The following is a 22,514-nucleotide window of genomic DNA, read 5'->3' as shown; positions in this document are numbered from 1 at the left end:
TAGGCAGAATGCCCCCTTAATATGGTAGCCCCCCAAGTTAGGTAGTGAGTGACAGGGACCCCCAGGTTAGCTAGTGAGTGACAGGCGCCTCCAGTTAGGTAGTGAGTGACAGGGACCCCAATAGTGAGTGACAGGAAGCCCCTTTAGGTAGTGAGTGAGTGCCAGGGAGCCCCTTTAGGCAGTGAGTGAGTGCCAGGGAGCCCCTTTAGGGAGTGAGTGAGTGACAGGGAGCCCCTTTAGGCAGTGAGTGAGTGCCAGGGAGCCCCTTTAGGCAGTGAGTGAGTGACATGGAGGCCCTTTAGATAGTGAGTGAGTGACAGGGAGCCCCATTAGGGAGTGAGTGACAGGGAGTCCCTTTAGGTAGTGAGTGAGTGACAGGGAGTCCCTTTAGGTAGTGAGTGAGTCACAGGGAGCCCCATTAGGGAGTGAGTGACAGGGAGTCCCTTTAGGTAGTGAGTGAGTGACAGGGAGTCCCTTTAGGTAGTGAGTGAGTCACAGGGAGCCCCATTAGGGAGTGAGTGAGTGACAGGGAGTCCCTTTAGGTAGTGAGTGAGTGACAGGGAGTCCCTTTAGGAAGTGAGTGAGTGACAGGGAGCCCCATTAGGCAGTGAGTGAGTGACAGGGAGCCCCATTAGGCAGTGAGTGAGTGCGAGGGAGCCCCTTTAGGTAGTGAGTGAGTGACAGGGAGCCCATTACGTAGAGAGTGAGTGACAGGGAGCCCATTAGGTAGTGAGTGAGTGACAGGGAGCCCCATTAGGGAGTGAGTGACAGGGAGTCCTTTTAGGTAGTGAGTGAGTGCCAGGGAGCCCCTTTAGGTAGTGAGTGAGTGACAGGGAGGCCCCCCCTCTAGCCGCCGCCGCTCCCCCCTTACCTTGCACTGCAGACAGTGTGTCACTCAGACCTCAGGATCAGTGGCGACCCGACCAGTAGTACGAGCAGGTGCCGGATGCACCCGCTCTATATGCGGAAGTGATGTCACTTCCGCATATCAGTGCGGGCGCTGGGTCCTAGCGCCCGCACGATTGGTCGCCGGCTCGAGGTCTGAGTGATGCGGCGGTGGCGGTGGCTGAAGGGAGCCGCTGACAGAGGGGGTGGCGGCTGGGGAAGAGATCCGTGGCACCCCAGGACAGATTGGGGGCACGTGCCTCCCCCCCCCCCCCCCAAATAGGGCTAGCGACGCCCCTGAGCACCACCATGCCTGCTAGAGGATCTCCATACCACTGAACAACCCCTCACACAAGATACTATGAAGCACATGCTTTTGATGCTAATAAACTCGCTGGCAGCAGATTTTATAGCTCTCTCAAATTCTGTGAGCTCCTCAATAAGTGAAATGGAAGCTAGAATCTCTTCTGCTGAGGATAAGATTACAGCTATCATTAGAGAGTACAGCAATATGATAGACTATCTTAATAACAATAATGATGAGATGGAACAAATGAAAAGAAAGCTGATTGATCTAGAGGATAGAAATAGGAGACACAATCTTAAAATCAGAGGAGTTTCTGAGCAGGTTACAAATGATCAGCTTAAGCAATACTTAATTAAGTTTTTCAAAACCATCTCCCCCCACACGCCTGAAAAATAAATCATTATAGACAGAGAGAGCACACAAGGTCCCGAAACACCTGCCAGAGAGATGTGGTGCTAAGACTTGCGTTCTACCTGTAACGCTTGGTGTCAGCACACAGAGAGAATCTGATTATTGATGATCTGCAGAATCACCAAGAATACAGATATATACCTGATTATTGATGGTCTGCAGAATCACCGATAATACAGATATATCGCTAACCTCTGGGCACCTGAAGCGTGTAAGTGTTTGGTGTAACAGTATGGATCGGACCACCGGGGTAGCAAATGGTCCAATAAGTAGAAACAGACTCTACTGCAGTCAAGGACTCCAGGAGGTAGCAGACCTTGACTGCTTTGCAGCAGTGCCCCCTCTGAGAAGCAGGGGACCCCTGCAGGAGGACTGAGCACCCAAGGGGTGGGTGACAGTCAGACAGGTCAGGCAGGCCGAGTCGACAACACACAGACAGATAAAGTACAAAGACAGAAGGCTGATTCGGTATCAAAGGCAAGCAGGGTTTGGCAACAGAATATCAGATGTGCGAGGTACCAAATCAGAAGACAGAGGAGTAGTCAGGAAAGCAATAAGTCATAATAGATATCAAACAATGCCTAGTCTGGGTGTGAGGTCCGTGGTCTCTACACCCTGGAACTAGTCTGACGTATAACAGAATGATAACACAAGTTCCCTAGTCTGGGTGTGAGGTCCATGGTCTTTATACCCTGGAGCTAGTCTGAAATATAACAGAATGATAACACAAGTTCCCTAGTCTGGGTGTGAGGTCAGTGGTCTCTACACCCTGGAACTGGCCTAATGAATAACACAGATGATACACAGTATTCCTAGTCTGGGGTGTGAGGTCCGTGGTCTCTACACCCTGGAACTAGTCTAATGAATAACACAGATGATACACAGTATTCCTAGTCTGGGGTGTGAGGTCGGTGGTCTCTACACCCTGGAACTGGTCTAATGAATAACACATATGATACACAGTATTCCTAGTCTGGGGTGTGAGGTCCGTGGTCTCTACACCCTGGAACTGGTCTAATGAATAACACAGATGATACACAGTAAACTGGCTAAGTGTGGATTCCCAGGTCCTCCTGGTTCCACCACACTGAAGGATCTGACCAAGGTCTGAGTGCTAACACATAGGTATTCGCAACGCCAGACAACCATCAACTGAACAGTAAGAGATATATATAGTGAAGCACTCCTCAGCGCCGCCCAGCTCCCATCAACCAATCATCTGCTGAGCTGGGGTCAGCTGACCGTCCCGATCAGCTGACCCTTCTCCTATTGGCATAAATAGCCTGTCTTGCGGCGCACACGCGCGTAGCTCTCCATCTGTGTGCACTACTAGGTCCAGATAACCCAGACGCATGTTGCTGGGAGGTAACCACCACTCTGTGCGCGGAAACCGCCGCCTCACTGTCAGCACAAGCGGCGGCTTCTCCCCAATCAAAGAAGCGATACTGCAGGCGCTCAGAAACAACAAAAATATACCAGAAATATATAAGCAAATCCAAATCTTCCCCTACCTATCCCAAGCCACTCTCAAATTAGGAAAGATATGAAATATATAACAACCACATTAAACAACCACCATATTCGCTACAAGTGGGGCTTTCCCCTCAAACTCCTGATTACCAAAGCAGAACTAAACTATACCATCCAAAGTGTGGAGGAAGGCCATCAGCTCATAAAGTATTGGAAGATTAAGCCAGATGCTGCAACACCACCCGCCTTCAGCAAATCACTTCCCCAACGAAACAAGAACATTTTTGACTGGCATACTACCAAATAAATGAATAAGAGGTTTTTTTCTTATGTCTGTGTTACCCCAAAAGGCTACCTTCTTCTGGTGCCATTTTTCCTTTGGTAGGATCACAAGTCCGGATCCACCCTGGCCCCCATTCCAGCCTTTTCACTTATACAAGTGATGAGCTTTGTACCTTATGACTTACGGGTCTACTTGAAAAGGGCGCCTGTAAAAAAGGGCGCCTGGTGAAGCCCATATATACCAACTTCGGCTACAAAAAAGGCGCCTGGTGTAGCCCATACAAACTTCGGCTACAAAAAAGGCGCCTGGTGTAGCCCATATAAAAACTTCGGCTACAAAAAAAGGCGCCTGGTGTAGCCCATATAATAACTTCGGCTACAAAAAAAAAAAAAAAACGCCTGGTGTAGCCCATATAAAAACTTCGGCTACAAAAAAAAAGGCACCCTGTGTAGCCCATATAAAAACTTCGGCTACAAAAAAGGCACCTGGTGTAGCCCATATAAAAACTTCGGCTACAAAAATACTCCAGGATGTGTAATTACTATTCCCCCTCCATGCCGCCATGGATAGTGGGGGAATGAAATAATTCGGCTTCCAGCACTTGTAGCCCATATAAAAACTTAGGCTAGAAAAAAACTCCGGGATGTGTTAATTACTATTCCCCCTCCAGGCCGCCATGGATAGTGGGGGAATGAAATAATTCGGCTTCCAGCGCTTGTAGCCCATATAAAAACTTAGGCTACAAAAAAGGCACCTGGTGTAGCCCATATAAAAACTTCGGCTACAAAAAAAGGCAATAATATGGGCTACAAAGGGGCACCCTACTGTAGCCGAAAACCTTGTAGCCGAAAAAATATGGGCTACAAAGGGGAGCCCGCTTGTAGCCTATATCAAAACTCGGGCGCTCTTTTCTACACCTTGTAGCCTATATTTCCAGAAATAACATTGATGTCTATGGCGGCGCCCTTTTCATACAGGCAGCTCAGGCGCCCTTTTCAATTGATACCTGACTTACTCCTTCTGTTCAAGTTGACACTACTGGTTTATTTTTTTACTTCTGCAGATGTTATCCAATTAGCTGCTATAATAAATCATACTCTTCCAAGAACTGGTTTCTACTGGCAGACCCTTACAATGCTTTGGCTTCACCTCTTATTCCCAACAGCCACCTCTCCTATTGAAAATGGAACTTAAGTTTACCTCCATAAATGTCAACGGTCTCAACTCCCCGATTAAAAGATTCACATTGAATAAAGAATTAAAAAATCTCAAAACAGATATAGTGCTATTTCAAGAAACTCACCTCCTCGATAGAACTGAACACTACTGTAAACTAAAAGACTTTGGAACGGTAATATTTCGTAATTTCCATAAAAAAAAAAGGTTTATTTGTGGGGTTCCACCAAAAGCTCTCAGTTCAGGTTAAAGAAACCATAAAGGACTCACAAAGTAGATATGTAATAGTTGTTTTCTCAATTGAAAAAAATCAATTAATGACTATTGTTAAAGAGTACACCCCTAACACTAGGCAACTTTCTTTTATTAAGGCCATGGTTCATAAGATTAATTACCACAAACAAGGCCAACTGATCGTTGGAGGCTACTTTAATATATGTATAGACCCCAAAATAGATCCAACACAACCAAATAGAGTACATACACCCTCACTGCTTAAAACGATTCACCTGGAAGATCTTTATGACCCTTGGAGATCTATGCCCGCCTCAGAAAAAGACTTTTCCTACTATTCAGCAGTACATAAATCCTGGTCTCGCATGGACTTCTACTTGGTAGACAGAGGTACCCTTTTAAAGTGCAAAAACACTGAGATCCATAATATAATGTGGTCTGACCACTCCCCGATCACACCAACACTACAAATTAATGGGTATAAGCCCTCTACTAATTCATGGAAACTAAAGAGCAACTGAGAGAATACTTTGCATTAAGCGAAAATGAAGGTACCAGCCCAATTAGTATATGGGCTGCTCACAAGGCTTATGTTAGAGGGTTGTTGATAAAAATGGGAGCCAATAAGAAAAGAAAAAGAGTGGGAAAACTGAATTAAGTACTAGACCAGGTTAAGTCACTGGAGGCCTCCCTTAAAGTGGACCCAAACTAAAAATACAAGATTTCAGAAATAAAATCTATTTTCTAAATTATAATAATAAATAGCAGCCTTTTTTCAGCTGCGTGATGACAAATATACAATATTTTACATTTATTAGAGGAGCCCTTCCCTTCCTTTCATATTGCCGGCAAATACTCCGGCAAACTGGTGTAGTAGATGGTGTCCAACAAAGGATGAATTGCTAATGGCTGCCCCCAGTGTAACCCTAGTTATGAAATGAGAAGGGTGAAAAGCATGCACTGAAATGCTCATTGACTTGAAGGAGTGTTTATTTATCTTTGTATGTGTCAGAGTGGTGCAACTAAATATTTTGAATTAAACAAAATGTTTGGTTTGGGTCCGCTTTAAACAAAATTTTTCTAGTGAAATCCAAACCAAGTTATTTAACGCTAAACAAGAACTACACTCACTTATGCTGGATGATTACCATTACATGATTCAAAAAGCTAACCTCTCTCATTACTCCCAGATAGTGATGTGCGAACACCTGGATGTTCGGGTTCGGGAAAGTTCGCCGAACATGGCCGAGATGTTCGGCATGTTCGGGCCGAACCCCGAACTTCCCGAACATCCTGCTTTTGGGGGCCCTATGGGGTCGCAGGCATAAGGGGGGAGCATGCCCCGATCGCGGGGGGGGGGGGGTCGGAAATTCCCCCCACCCCCTCCGCTAGCGCTCCCCCCTCTGCCCGCTTCCCCATACAAAAGTTTAAGCAAAGTACCTGTAATAGTGGATGGCCTGACAGTGGCACTGTGGAGTGAGGAGGAGGAGTCCGGAGAGTGACGCGTTGAGGGAGGCCGGGCAGCGGGCGGTTCAGCAGTAGTACCCTTGTGGTACTTCCGCCCTTTCTCTGACCTCACGCTCGCTGCCCGGCCTCCCTCAACGCGTCACTCTCCGGACTCCTCCTCCTCACTCCACAGTGCCACTGCCAGGCCCTCCACTATTACAGGTACTTTGCTTAAACTTTTGTATGGGGAAGCGGGCAGAGGGGGGAGCGCTAGCAGAGGGGGTGGGGGGAATTTCCGACCCCCCCCCCCCCGCGATCGGGGCATGCTCCCCCCTTATGCCTGCGACCCCATAGGGGGGCCGTATTCGGCCGAACAGGTTCGGCCAGGAATTGAGCCGTTCGGACGAACGCGAACAGTTCGGCCGAACACCACCAGGTGTTCGGCCGAACTCGAACATCACCCGAACAGGGTGATGTTCTGCAGAACCCCGAACAGTGGCGAACACTGTTCGCCCAACACTACTCCCAGAACAATAAGGCCAGTAAAAAACTGGCAAACCTAATCAAACACAGACAGGCCAAATGTAGAATTAAATGTATAATGCATCCCCAAACAAAAGAGAGAATATACAATCCAAAACAAATTGTGGACGCCTTCAGTGACTTCTATGGTTCACTTTATAGTCTGAAGACTGACCCCAACACTCCTCAACCCACAGCAGGGGCGTAGCAATAGGGGGTGCAGAGGTAGCGACCGCATCGGGGCCCTTGGACCAGAGGGGCCCCGAAGGGTCCACCCTCTATCACAGTATTAGCTCTCTATTGGTCCTGTGCTGGTAATAAACACTTCTATAGATGCTTTGAATAGTAGTGATCACTAACAAATAGTTCCCAATACCCTTCTTGCAACTCTGACACTGGAGTTGTCCTTGGTAGGTTTTGGTGCGCCATATCAATTGTTATGTATAGAGTGCTTGGGGGGGCCCATGTAAAACTTGCACCGGGGCCCACAGCTCCTTAGCTACGCCACTGACCCACAGACCATATTATCACAAACTTTTTAGATTCAATAACTATACCACAAATACCGAGTGAACAACCTAAAAGTCTCAATGAAGATATATCAGTAGATGAAATTTATTCTAGTATTAACCACTTGACCACTGAGGGGTTTTACCCCCTGACCACCAGAGCAATTTTCACCTTTCAGCGCTCCTTCCACTTATTCGTCTATAACTTTATTATTACTTATCGCAATGAAATGAACTATATCTTGTTTTTTCTGCCACCAATTAGGCTTTCTTTAGGTGGGACATTATGCCAAGAATTATTTTATTCTAAATGTGTTTTAATGGGAAAATAGGAAAAATGTGGGAAAAAAAATAATTATTTTCCAGTTTTCAGCCATTATAGTTTTTAAATAATGCTTGCTACTGTAATTAAAACCCATGAAATGTATTTGCCCTTTTGTCCCGGTTATAAAACCGTTTAAATTATGTCCCTATCACAATGTTTGGCGCCAATATTTTATTTGGAAATAAAGATGCATTTTTTTCAGTTTTACATCCATCCCTAATTACAAGCCCATAGTTTATAAAGTAACAGTGTTATACCCTCTTGACATAAATATTTAAAAAGTTCAGTCCCTAAGGTATTTATGTATTTTTTTAATTGTAAATTTTTTTTTTTTTTTTTAATTACAAAAAAAAAAAAAAAATGGGGAGTGTGGGAGGTAATGAGTTAATTTTTTGTGTAACACTAATTTTTTTCTATGTAAAAAATGCTTAGGGTGTAGTTTTACTATTTGGCCACAAGATGGCAACAGTAACTTTTTGACGCTCGCAGGAAGTACAAGGAGGCTGTGAGTGTTTGTTATTTTTCACAATGATCGCGCTGCCCATCGGAGAGCAGCGGATCATTGTGGGGCTTAGATCAACGAACGGGAATGGATTTTCCCGTTCATTGATCTCCGGGTGAGCGGGCGGCGGCGTGTTTACGAGCAGCGGGCGGCGTGTTTACGAGCGGGAGCGCGGGCAGCGGCGGGAGCGCGGAAAGTACGGATTTCTCCGTCCCTCGGGGTTAAAGGATGGAAAAAGGGACGGAGAAATTCGTACGGGCGGGGGTAAAGTGGTTAAAGAAATGAAACTAAACAAATCCCCTGGCCCAGATGGGTTTACCAACAACTATTAAAAAACATTTCAAATACCATTGGCTCCCAGACTGTATAACCTATTTAATACCTTCACCCAGCAGAGTTTTCTCCCAAAAGAATTTCTGGAGGCTAGAATCTCCATTATTCCTAAACCGGGCAAAGACGAAACCAATACGGCTAATTATAGACCGATTTCACTACTGAACGGAGATACTAAACTTTTCTCCAAGATTATAGCCTCCAGACTTTTAAAAATATTGCCTTTTATTATAGGATTGGACCATGTAGGTTTTATGAAGGGAAGGCAGTCGAGTGGTGGGACCAGAAGGCTTGTTGATCTCCTCAGATATGCAAATGTTCATAGAATACCTCCTCTGTATCTATCCCTAGACGCAGAGAAGGCATTTGACAGGGTGCATTGGGGCTTTCTGTCACATACTTTGTCAAAATTTGGAATAGTGTGTAATATACAAAAAAGTATTATGCCATTATATGCATTCCTCACAGCATCTGTGGCGTCCTCAGGGTTTACTTCAAAGGCTTTTTCAATAACAAATGGACCCCCTGCCCCCCCTTATATTCACCCTCGTAATGGAAACATTGGCTATAGCTATTAGAAATAACCCCCTCATCAAAGGCATAACTGTGGTGAATCACACCCACAAAATTGGCCTATTCGCCGATGATACTATACTAGTAGTAACAGATCCAGAGAACACCATGCCACGCCTAATAAATACTTTAGAAGCTTCCTCTTGGGGGTCCATCTGAAAATGGCGCCTGAGAATAAAGGCACATGGTGTTGCCGCTAATCCGTTTGCCGCTTATCGCTATTTAACGTTAAAGCCTTATTGTTATTTAACGTTAAAGCCTTATTGTTATTTACCGTTAACACACAGAACCCTCTCTGTACCTATCCCTAACCCCTAAACCCCCCTGGTGGTGCCTAACCCTAAGACCCCCCCCAGTTGGTGCAAAACCCTAAGAGCCCCCTGGTGGTGCCTAACCCTAAGACCCCCCTGATGGTGCCTAACCCTAACCTTGACAGTGTTACATTAAATCCATTCACCGTTTTGCAGTTAAATAACGTCTGCAGTTTGGCTTATGTAGGGCGCTATTAATAAATAACGTTACTGTGCACAATAACGTCTGCTGTTTGGCAAATGGACGGCACTATTGATAAATAACGTTAGTGTGTGCCACTATTGATAAATAACGTTAGTGTGTGCCACTATTGATAAATAACGTTAGTGTGTGCCACTATTGATAAATAATGTTACTGTGTGCCGTCTTTCTTCTTTTTTCCCTGTGCGCCATTATTATGCAGTACTAACGATAAATAGCGATAAGCGTATCTTTTTAATGCGGCTCCATTTTTATGCATAGGCGCTGTGCGCCATTATTCACTGATCCCTCCTCTCAAGCTTCTTACTACAAAGTCAATCAAACTAAATCTTTAATTATGGCAGTACACATGTCGTCCCAAACCACCAACAACTTAAAAGCAAAATACCCCTTTCCCTGGGCAAATAGCTCACTAAAATACCTAGGTATTACGTTATCCAAATCCCATCATAACCTCTTTAAGGACAATTATACACCACACAAAAAAATGAACGACAACATCTCTTAGTACACAATCTCTCCTGGGTGGGTAGACTAGCAGCATATAAGATGCAGACACTTCCCAAAATAACCTATTTATTCAGAACAGTTCATATCCCAATTAAACAAAAATTTTTAGAGACCTCAATAAAATAGCGTCCACATTTATTTGGCAAGGGAAACACCATAGAACTAAACTATCTATACTTACTATACCCAAACCATATGGAGGCATGGGTGTTCCATGTCTTAAGTCCCTATACATAGCCTGCAACTTAGAAGCTTCCAGAGCCTGGTGGCAGAAGTCACCTGCAAATCCCCTATGGGTACAAACAGAAACACAAATACTTCAGAAAGACCTGGAAGCCTTCTTACTGGCTAGCTTAATTAAAACCAATATTAAAATCCCTCCCTTCCCTACAATTTAAGCCACCATTATAGCCTGGAGACATCTACAACAACATGTTAAAAAAGGAGAAAACATAATCCCTGAAATCCCATTAACAGTGGCGCCCTGTTTAACCAATTAACCTTCCTGGATGTAAAACTTACGTCCAGGAGGCCATGCACGCTCCCGCGCGCTCCCGTGGCCGATAGCGCGCGTCCATGCATGCTCGCGGCCCGAGGTTCGTTAGCCAGGCAATCAGTGAATCGGGCTATGGTGCCCGATCATTGATTCCTCTCCCCCGCAGAAAAAGCGACAGCTTCTCTCGGAAGCTTCACTTTTTCTGGCTCTAGCTTCCCCATGCGTCTCTCTAAGCATACATGTTACGGTTAGAGTGACGTCACGTAAACAAACTCAGGGCTGCCATCTTGTGGCCAAAAAGTAAAACTACACCTAAATGTAAAAAAATAATCAAATACACATATATTTATATTTAAAAATTAAATTTACATTCCACCCTCCCAAAAAAACCCACATAAAATGTTTAATAAAAAAAAAAAAAAACATTACAATAAAAAAATGTAAATATTTACCTAAGGGTCTAAACTTTTTAAATATCAATGTATAGATGAAATATTTATATATTTTTTTAAATTATAAGCTTGTAAACAGTGATGGATGCAAAACGGAAAAAAAAATTACTTTTATTTCCAAATAAAATATTGTCGCCATACATTGTGATAGGGACATAATTTAAATGGTGAAATAACCGTGACAAATAGGTAAATACAATACATCCGTTTTAATTATGGAGGCATGTATTATTTTAAAACTATAATGGCCAAAAACTGAGAAATAAGGATTATTTTCCGTTTTTTCTTATTCTTCCTGTTAAACTGCATTTACAGTAAAGTGGCTCTTAGCAAAATGTACCCCCCAAAGAAATCCTAATTGGTGGCGGAAAAAACAAGATATAAATCAGTTCATTGTGATAAGTAGTGATAACGTTATAGGCTAATCAATGGGAGGTGAACATTGCTCGGATGCATAAAGTGAAAATGACTGAATGCGAAGTGGTAGACAATATAAATATCACAAAATGGAAGACGGCGGGCTTAACACACCTTGACCAGCTAATATATAAAGATAAATGTATAACCTTCCCTCAAATCACAGAACAATTTAGTATTCCCTTATCGGAACGCCATACGTTTCTGCAGCTACAGCACCTCTGGAAAGATACTAAAAATAACATGCCTTCTATCCCCAAAAACATCATTCAATATGTAAAAAACCTCCGTTCCTCTACGCAAACGGATTAAATTATGCTATGATACGCTGATAGCAGACAGGGAGGAACAATTGTCAAGTCATATTAGAAAATGGTCTCAAGACCTCCAATCTCCAATTTCCCAATTGGACATCCAACGGGCTACTAATAACTTAATTCACTACTCTAGATGTGCTGCCCATTGGGAAACTCTCCAAAAAATTATACTAAGATGGTATTACACGCCACTACATATCTCTAAATTCGCTCCCCTAACATCCCCTCTCTGCTGGAGAGAATGTGGGCTCCCAGGCTCCCTGATACTTATATTGTGGCATTGTCCATTTATACAAGGCATATAGCAGGATATTAATTAACAGATTCATTATCACAAACATTTGGGATGAGTTTTCACTGACCCCTAGATTAGCCATACTCCACTTAGATCTTAATGCAATCCCTATAAATTACCACCTTGAAATAACCCATATCCTCTGTGCTGCAAGACACCTGATTGTCTCCTTCTGGAAAACTAAAAACTGCCCAACTGTCACCCAAATCATAGCTCTATATAAAGTAAATGTCACTATGTAGATGCAGCTAAGAAGTAAAAACAATACATAGGCCTGATATTCTACGACCATACTTATTTAATTAAGCAGTTCACCCCCAAGGGTTTTTACCCTAACGGACCAGAGCAATTTTCACCTGTCAGTGCCCCTCCATTTTATTCCCTAATAACCTTATTACTACTTATTACAAGAAAATGATCTATACCTCGTTTTTTCACCACCAATTAGGCTTTCTGTGGGTAGTACATTTTGCTAAGAATTATTTTATTCTAAATGTGTTTTAAGGGAAAAATAAGAAAATAATGGAAAAAAAAATCATTATTTCTCAGTTTCGGCCTCTATAGTTTTAAAATTAAACGTTCTCGTGTGGATAAAACAGACACATTTTATTTGCCCAGTTGTCACGATTATTAAACCGTTTAAATTATGTCCCTATCACAATGTACGGCGGCAATATATTATTTTGAAATATAGGTGTTTTTCTGTTTTGTTTGTCTTTTGTCTGGTCCACAATTACAAGCCCCTATGTAGTAAAGTAAAAGTAATTTCCCATCATAAAATATAGATTAAAAAGCTGAGCCCCTGAGGCAGCTATTTATTTTTGAGGTTTTTTTTGAGTTTTTTTTTTTTTTGTAATTTGGGGGGCTTTGGAAATGCAAGTTATTCATTTTATTAGTGTTGGTTAACCACTTCCCGACCGCCGTATTGACAATTGCCGGCCGGGAAGTGGACCCCGCAAGGACCGCCGTATAGACAAATGGCGGCGGTCCTTGTAGGGGCATGGGCGGAGCGATCGCGTCATCCGTGACGTGATCCTCCGCCGGCGCCTGTCTCCGTTCACCCGCCGCAACATCCCGCCGGCCATACGGAAGCGCCGGCGGGATGTTAACCCGACGATCGCCGCATACAAAGTGTATAATACACTTTGTAATGTTTACAAAGTGTATTATACAGGCTGCCTCCGGCCCTGGTGGTCCTAGTGTCCGAGGGACCACCAGGGCAGGCTGCAGCCACCCTATGTTGCACCCAAGCACACTGATTTCTCCCACCCCCCTGCCCCAGATCACCCACAGCAACCCTCAGACCCCCCCTGCCCACCCTCCAGACCCCTGTTTGCACCCAATCACCCCCCTAATCACCCATCAATCACTCCCTGTCACTATCTGTCAACGCTATTTTTTTTACCCCCCCCCCTGCCCCCTGCCCCCTCCTGATCACCCCCCCCACCCCTCAGATTCTCCCCAGACCTCCCCCCCTGTGTACTGTATGCATCTATCCCCCCTGATCACCTGTCAATCACCTGTCAATCTACTGTCAATCACCCATCAATCACCCCCTGTCACTGCCACCCATCAATCAGCCCCTAACATGCCCATTGCGGGCAATCTGATCACCCACCCACACCGATAGATCGCCCGCAGATCCGACATCAGATCACCACCCAAGCGCAGTGTTTACATCTATTCTCTCCTCTAAACACCCACTAATTACCCATCAATCACCCATCAATCACCCCCTATCACCACCTGTCACTGTTACCCATCAGATCAGACCCTAATCTGCCCCTTGCGGGCACCCAATCACCCGCCTACATGCTCAGATTGCCCTCAGACCCCCCCTTAACAATTCGCCAGGGCATTATTTACATCTGTCCTTCCCTGTAATAAACCACTGATCACCCATTAATCACCCCCTGTCACTGCCACCCATCAATCACCCCCTGTCACTGCCACCCATCCATCAGCCCCTAACCTGCCCCTTGCGGTCAATCTGATCACCCACCCACACCGATAGATCGCCCGCAGATCCGACATCAGATCACCACCCAAGCGCAGTGTTTACATCTATTCTCTTATCTAAACACTCACTAATTACCCATCAATCACCCATCGATCACCCCCTATCACCACCTGTCACTGTTACCCATCAGATCAGACCCTAATCTGCCCCTTGCGGGCACCCAATCACCTGCCTACATGCTCAGATTGCCCTCAGACCCCCCCTTATCAATTCGCCAGTGCAATATTTACATCTCTGCTTCCCTGTAATAACCCGCTGATCACCTGTCAATCACCTGTCAATCACCCATCAATCACCCCCTGTCACTGCCACCCATCAATCACCCCCTGTCACTGCCACCCATCAATCAGCCCCTAACCTGCCCCTTGCGGGCAATCTGATCACCCACCCACACCAATAGATCGCCCGCAGATCCGACATCAGATCACCACCCAAGCGCAGTGTTTACATCTATTGTCTCCTCTAAACACCCACTAATTACCCATCAATCACCCCCTATCACCACCTGTCACTGTTACCCATCAGATCAGACCCTAATCTGCCCCTTGCGGGCACCCAATCACCCGCCTACACGCTCAGATTGCCCTCAGACCCCCCCTTATCAATTCGCCAGGGCATTATTTACATCTGTCCTTCCCTGTAATAAACCACTGATCACCCATCAATCACCCCCTGTCACTGCCACCCATCAATCACCCCCTGTCACTGCCACCCATCAATCAGACCCTAACCTGCCCCTTGCGGGCAATCTGATCACCCACCCACACCAATAGATTGCCCGCAGATCCGACATCAGATCACATCCCAAGTGCAGTGTTTACATCTGTTCTCTCCTCCAAACACCCACTAATTACCCATCAATCACCCCCTGTCACTGCTACCCATCAGATTAGACCCCTATCTGCCCCTAGGGCACTCAATCACCCGCCCATACCCTTAGAAAGCCCTCAGACCCCAGCCCTGATCACCTCGCCAGTGCATTGCTTGCATCTATTCCCCCCTCTAATCACACCTTGAGACACCCATCAATCACCTCCTGTCACCCCCTAGCACACCTACCCATCAGATCAGGCCCTAATTTGCCCCGTGTGGGCTCCTGATCACTCAGCCAAACCCTCAGATCCCCCTCAGACCCCCTTCCGATCACCTCCCCAGTGCATTGATTGCATCTATTTTCCCCTCTAACCACCCCCTGAGACACCCATCAATCACCTCCTGTCACCCCCTAGCACACCTACCCATCAGATCAGGCCCAATACAACCTGTCATCTAAAAGACCACCCTGCTTATGACCGGTTCCACAAAATTCGCCCCCTCATAGACCACCTGTCATCAAAATTTTCAGATGCTTATACCCCTGAACAGTCATTTTGAGACATTTGGTTTCCAGACTATTCACGGTTTTGGGCCCGTAAAATGCCAGGGCGGTATAGGAACCCCACAAACTGACCCCATTTTAGAAAAAAGACACCCCAATGTATTCTGTTAGGTGTATTACGAGTTCATAGAAGATTTTATTTTTTGTCAAAAGTTAGCGGAAATTGATTTTTTTTTTCACAAAGTGTCATTTTTCACTAACTTGTGACAAAAAATAAAATCTTCTATGAACTCACCATACACCTAACGGAATACCTTGGGGTGTCTTCTTTCTAAAATGGGGTCACTTGTGGGGTTCCTATACTGCCCTGGCATTTTAGGGGCCCTAAACCGTGAGGAGTAGTCTAGAAAACAAATGCCTCAAAATGACCTGTGATTAGGACGTTGGGCCCCTTAGCGCACCTAGGCTGCAAAAAAGTGTCACACATGTGGTATCGCTGTACTCAGGAGAAGTAGTATAATGTGTTTTGGGGTGTATTTTTACACATACCCATGCTGGGTGGGAGAAATCTCTCTGTAAATGGACAATTGTGTGTAAAAAAAAATCAAACAATTGTCATTTACAGAGATATTTCTCCCACCCAGCATGGGTATGTGTAAAAATACACCCCAAAACACATTATACTACTTCTCCTGAGTACGGCGGTACCACATATGTGGCACTTTTTTACACCCTAAGTACGCTAAGGGGCCCAAAGTCCAATGAGTACCTTTAGGATTTCACAGGTCATTTTGCGACATTGTTGGTTTCAAGACTACTCCTCACGGTTTAGGGCCCCTAAAATGCCAGGGCAGTATAGGAACCCCACAAATGACCCCATTCTAGAAAGAAGACACCCAAAGGTATTCCGTTAGGAGTATGGTGAGTTCATAGAAGATTTTATTTTTTGTCACAAGTTAGCGGAAAATGACACTTTGTGAAAAAAAACAATTAAAATCAATTTCCGCTAACTTGCGACAAAAAAATAAAAACTTCTATGAACTCACCATACTCTTAACGGAATACCTTGGGGTGTCTTCTTTCTAACATGGGGTCATTAGTGGGGTTCCTATACTGCCCTGGCATTTTAGGGGCCCTAAACCGTGAGGAGTAGTCTTGAAACAAAAATGACCTGTGAAATCCTAAAGGTACTCATTGGACTTTGGGCCCCTTAGCGCAGTTAGGCTGCAAAAAAGTGCCAATCATGTGGTATCGCCGTACTCGGGAGAAGTAGTATAATGTGTTTTGGGGTGTATTTTTACACATACCCATACTGAGTGGGAGAAAGATCTCTGTAAATGGACAATTGTGTGTAAAAAAAATTAAAAAATTGTCATTTACAGAGTTATTTCTCCCACCCAGCATGGGTATGTGTAAAAATACACCCCAAAACACATTGTACTACTTCTCCCGAGTACGGCGATACCACATGTGTGGCACTTTTTTGCACCCTAACTGTGCTAAGGGGCCCAAAGTCCAATGAGTACCTTTAGGATTTCACAGGTCATTTTGAGAAATTTTGTTTCAAGATTACTCCTCACGGTTTAGGGCCCCTAAAATGCCAGGACAGTATAGGAACCCCACAAATGACTCCATTTTAGAAAGAAGACACCCCAAGGTATTCTGTTAGTAGTACGGTGAGTTCATAGAAGATTTTATTTTTTGTCACAAGTTAGCGGAAATTGATTTTTATTGTTTTTTTTTCACAAAGTGTCATTTTCCGCTAACTTGTGACAAAAAATAAAATCTTCTATGAACTCACCGTACTACTAACGGAATACCTTGGGGTGTCTTCTTTCTAAAATGGGGTCATTTGTGGGGTTCCTATACTGTCCTGGCATTTTAGGGGCCCTAAACCGTGAGGAGTAGTCTTGAAACGAAATTTCTCAAAATGACCTGTGAAATCCTAAAGGTACTCATTGGACTTTGGGCCCCTTAGCGCAGTTAGGGTGCAAAAAAGTGCCACACATGTGGTATCACCGCACTCAGGAGAAGTAGTATAATGTGTTTTGGGGTGTATTTTTACACATACCCATGCTGAGTGGGAGAAAGGCCTGTGTAAATGGACAATTGTGTGTAAAAAAAAATAAAAAAATTGTCATTTACAGAGATATTTCTCCCACCCAGCATCGGTATATGTAAAAATACACCCCAAAACACATTATACTACTTCTCCTGAGTACGGCAATACCACATGTGTGGCACTTTTTTGCAGCCTAACTGCGCTAAGGGGCCCAAAGTCCAATGAGCACCTTTAGGCTTTACAGGGGTGCTTACAAATTAGCACACCCCAAAATGCGAGGACAGTAAACACACCCCACAAATGACCCCATTTTGGAAAGTAGACACTTCAAGGTATTCAGAGAGGGGCATGGTGAGTCCGTGGCAGATTTCATTTTTTTTTGTCGCAAGTTAGAAGAAATGGAAACTTTTTTTTTTGTCACAAAGTGTCATTTTCCGCTTACTTGTGACAAAAATTAATATCTTCTATGAACTCACTATGCCTCTCAGTGAATACTTTGGGATGTCTTCTTTCCAAAATGGGGTAATTTGGGGGGTATTTATACTATCCTGGAATTCTAGCCCCTCATGAAACATGTCAGGTGGTCAGAAAAGTCATAGATGCTTGAAAATGGGATAATTCACTTTTTGCACCATAGTTTGTAAACGCTATAACTTTTACCCAAACCAATAAATATACAATGAATGGGTTTTTTTTTATCAAAAACATGTTTGTCCACATTTTTCGCGCTGCATGTATACAGAAAATTTACTTGATTTGAAAAATTTCAGCACAGAAAGTTAAAAAAATCATTTTTTTGCCAAAATGCATGTCTTTTTTGATGAATATAATAAAAAGTAAAAATCGCAGGAGCAATCAAATAGCACCAAAAGAAAGCTTTATTAGTGAAAAGAAAAGGAGCCAAAATTCATTTAGGTGGTAGGTTGTATGAGCGAGCAATAAACCGTGAAAGCTGCAGTGGTCTGAATGGAAAAAAAGTGGCCGGTTCTTAAGGGGGGTAAAGCCCATGGTCCTCAAGTGGTTAAGTATGTATGTGTCTGTAGGTGTAATTTTACTTTTTGGCCACAAGATGGCACTAGTAGGAAATGTTTGCTTTTTTTTGTACATTTAAATACTATGTGACGGCTTCCTGTTTTATGAATGGATGCGGCTGCTGTTCGCGGTCCACTCACTCCAGGCATTGTGATTGGGTAGAGGACCGCTCGGTCCTCTTCCCCAATCGCTCAACGCGAAAACCCAGCGAAAACGGCGGCAGTTGCGGCGCGCACACGTGCAGAGCAGCGGCGGGAACGCGCGACGTATTAAAACGTCATGTTGCCATTAACAGGGTAATGCATGACGTTTTAATAAGTTACAATGCCGTTAAATGGTTAAGGGTCACACCAATGAAACAAAACCCAGTAGATTAATTAGTCGAGTGTCTATTATTAACACTCAGATCTCAGATGAGAGTAACTAACTTAGACAAGATTGCAGCAGCTAATAGTTATCCTTTGTTTTTAGTTCTTTGTTCCGTGTTCTGGTTCTTTTTTTTTAGAATATTATAGGATTTTTACATTTGCATATATGGCTACTGCTACTTAAAATTCATTACAGGACCAATAATATTTTGTCCTACAATTCACCGTAACATGGCAGTTGTGTTCACAGCAATACGGACGTTAGAATAGATTACTAACTAACGTAAAAATGATTTATTATAATGTAATAGATGATGGAGATGTCCAAGTATGTTCAGTTTAAACGTAACCCTTCAAGATAAATGAGCCCATCCATTCCGATGCATCCTGTAAACATTATCTATTGCAATGTCTCTATCTGTAAACTGTTTTTCTTTTACCCAATAAAAATTGAATGTTTAAAAAAAAACATTTGGTGCTCGGGCCTTTTCCTACGCAGCCCCTACTCTATGGAACTCACTTCCACAATCAGTACAAGAGGCTCCTTCTCTGGACAGCTTTAAAAAAAAGGCTAAAAACTCACCTCTTTTCCTGAGCCTTTGAGACTGCATAATGCAGGGTCACAGCGCTTTGAGTCCCCAGCAGGGATGAGCAGAAACTACGCCAGTGCGAATTTTCGCATCGTAGTTCGCATCTACGCATCGTAGTTCGTAGTCGAAGTCTTAAAACTACGCGTACGATTTTACGCGTAGTGAAGTACCGTTACGCGTAGTTTACGCCCCTACGTGTAGTTCTCATGTGTATTGTGAAGTAAACTACGAATGCGTTATTTGCGTCTAATTTTCCGCGTACGATTGTATGCATACAAAATTACGTGTTGGAAAGGGGAATGTACGCATAGAAGAGTTACTGGTACAAGCAGTTTGCAGAGGAATTCATGCGTACATTTTTATGCATAACGGCATAAGCGTCCGCATGCACTACGCTACGCCCTACGCGTAATTGCGTATTTTAATGCGTAGTCTACAAAATGCATACGAAGCAAATATTTGCTTTTGAAGCCGTAGTTTGGCGAAGCGTAATTGCGTAAAACTATGTGTATTTCCAGCGTAGCGAAGTTGGCAGACTACGACCATCCCTCGTCCCCAGGGAGAAAAAGCGCTATAAAAATATTATTGTTATTGTTGTTATTGTTAGTGTTTCCCTTTGAAAAATAATGATGCTGGGCCACTATTCAAACCCTAATCCTGAACATAACGGGAATCTCAGTTCTAATGGATCCCATTTATAAGATATTGGGTAAACCTATCCTCAAAGTAAAAAAAAGCTCTATGAGATGAATTACACATATCCTGACAGCCACTAGACTATCTTTAGCCTCTTGTTGGTGCAATCCATCTATCCCCAGGATATCCGAAATTTATGCTAAAATTAATTGGACCAAGCTAATGGAATTCCTAACGACGGCTGTTCTTAGAGATACAGAAACCAAACACAGTAAAATAAGGAACCCATGGGAAACTTACTTTCAGAACTATGACCACCCCCCCCCCCCCTGAATAAATAGAATACTCCACTCTCTCCACTTACAGTGTCTACACTTTTGGAACTCTGTAGTACTTCTGATATCATTTTAAGAGTATAAAAACCTGAACTATCCTTCATCTCTTGGGACCTAAGCACCTTACTCACTACTATAGGCTGTTATACAAGAGGACAGACCTAGTTACTTTGTTTTCCTCTCTCTGTTTCATACTTTCTTCCTATCTCTCACCCAACTACCCTCCTTACCTCCTAATTCACTCCTTCTTTCTTCCTTAGTTCTCCTACGCTCACTGTTATAATGTATATGGCTAATTGATCAAGGTGACAGTAACTAAGAGTAATATTCTAATTATACTATATCTCAGCTGTGAATTATGTCATTATACTTGAAGAGATTAGTAGTTATATGTACACTGATTGTTCAAATGTTGACACCCTTTCAAATGTACATGTGTAACATCTGCAACTATGGCGGCTGCGGACACGCAGGGTATACCCGCAGCCGCCTTTGTTCCCTGTTCTCAGGCCTCATCCGTTCCGTCGGCGTCTAGCACGCCGGGAACGGTACTGTCTCGTGCTCATAGGGTTGCTGTATCGCGCGGAGACAGGACCTTTATGCTGGAAGAAGGAGCGTCCGCTGACCTGAGGTGACTCGAGCCGCTTGGATTGGCTGATTGGTAAGGGGCGTGGCTGTGAGCTCTCCTCAGCTTTTTAAGCCTTCACTGGTCATTAGCAACTTGTCTGCTGTTGCGAATACACTCCTGTTAGCGCTCAGACCTTAGACTAGTATCCAGTGTGTTTTGATCTGGGAGGAAACCAGGGATTTCACACAAGACTAGGACTATTATATATTGTATTACTGATTACCTGTGTATGATTCTGGTTATACTCTGACCTTGCAATTGCTCATTGATTCTGTACTTCTGCCTATCTGACCTTAGTTGCTGAACCTCTGCCTGATCACTCACTATTCTTCTGCCTCACGTTTCTGTACTGTATTCACCTCTCAGTTGCCAAACCTTGCCTGTCAGACCTCTCTACTCACCAGTGGGCCCTTGCCACTGGTGAGGTGCTCTTTTGATTAAATACCCACCAGCTCCTGTGGTGAGGTTTAGTTTAAGTTATACAGCTCCTGTGACTGACAGTAGCTTACCAGCTCCTCTGGTAAGGTCTAGTTAAACTATTCAGTTGCTTGTGCTGATAGTACCTTACCAGCTCCCCTGGTAAGGTTTAGCCAAACTTTGTTGTCACTTCTGTTGTTAGTACTTTACCAGCTCCTCTGGTAACAGGGACGGATCTAGGGGGGGGGGGGGGGGCAAGCGGGTATCTTGCCCCAGGCACAGTTTGTTGAATTCTTAAAAAGGCGGCAAAATGAATGTCAGTTTAGGCGCCAAAACCTGACCTTTAGGCGCCAAAACCTGACCTTGCCCCAGGCGCAACTAGGTCTTGATCCGTCCCTGTCTGGTAAGACCTATTATTTATACTACTGTTATTGCAGCTAGTACCCACCAGCTCCCCTGGTGAGGGCTAGCACTGTTATTGCAGCTAGTACCCACCATCTCCCCTGGTGAGGGCTAGCACTGTTATTGCAGCTAGTACCCACCAGCTCCCCTGGTGAGGGCTAGCACTGTTATTGCAGCTAGTACCCACCAGCTCCCCTGGTGAGGGCTATCACTGTTATTGCAGCTAGTACCCACCAGCTCCCCTGGTGAGGTCTAGCACTGTTGTGTCAGATAGTACCCACCAGCTTCTCTGGTGAGATCTATCCATTAATCTACTGTTGCACCAAACACTTTACACCTCTGTTCTTCAGCCGTTTATACTTGCATTATTGGTGATACTGCAGATCACCACATAATCGGGTATAGAGTCTGCATTATTGGTGATTCTGCAGATCGCACAATAATCAGACATCTGTGTGCTACACCAATCATTACAACATGGTATGCAAACTTGTTTAAATAAAATATGTGTTAAACAAAAAAATAATGATGCTACATGCCTCATTTACCCTAAAAAGCATTTTTAAAGCAATTTAAAGGCCACTTCCGGTTTTTCTATCTAGATATCTGAATCCACCCGGATACCCCGGATACTGAGGTCGGATATCCGATTCGGATCAGAAAATTTTGAACTCTGATATCCAACCCGGATTGGATATCTGGGTATCCGGATCCGAATCCAATCCGGATT

The 22,514-nt window shown here is 44.1% G+C and overlaps 1 protein-coding gene across 1 annotated transcript in view; it reads right to left on the bottom strand.

The window, feature by feature from the left end:
* Positions 1 to 22,514, bottom strand: part of LOC137504549 (vomeronasal type-2 receptor 26-like) — a 125,291-nt gene that overhangs the window by 96,426 nt on the left and 6,351 nt on the right. The window lies entirely within an intron of this gene.

This window comes from Hyperolius riggenbachi, chromosome 4 (assembly GCF_040937935.1).
Source record: "Hyperolius riggenbachi isolate aHypRig1 chromosome 4, aHypRig1.pri, whole genome shotgun sequence".
NCBI classification, from domain to species: Eukaryota; Metazoa; Chordata; class Amphibia; order Anura; family Hyperoliidae; genus Hyperolius; species Hyperolius riggenbachi.
Note: the sequence above shows the minus strand (reverse complement) of the source record. Positions and strands in the feature narration are given on the sequence as shown.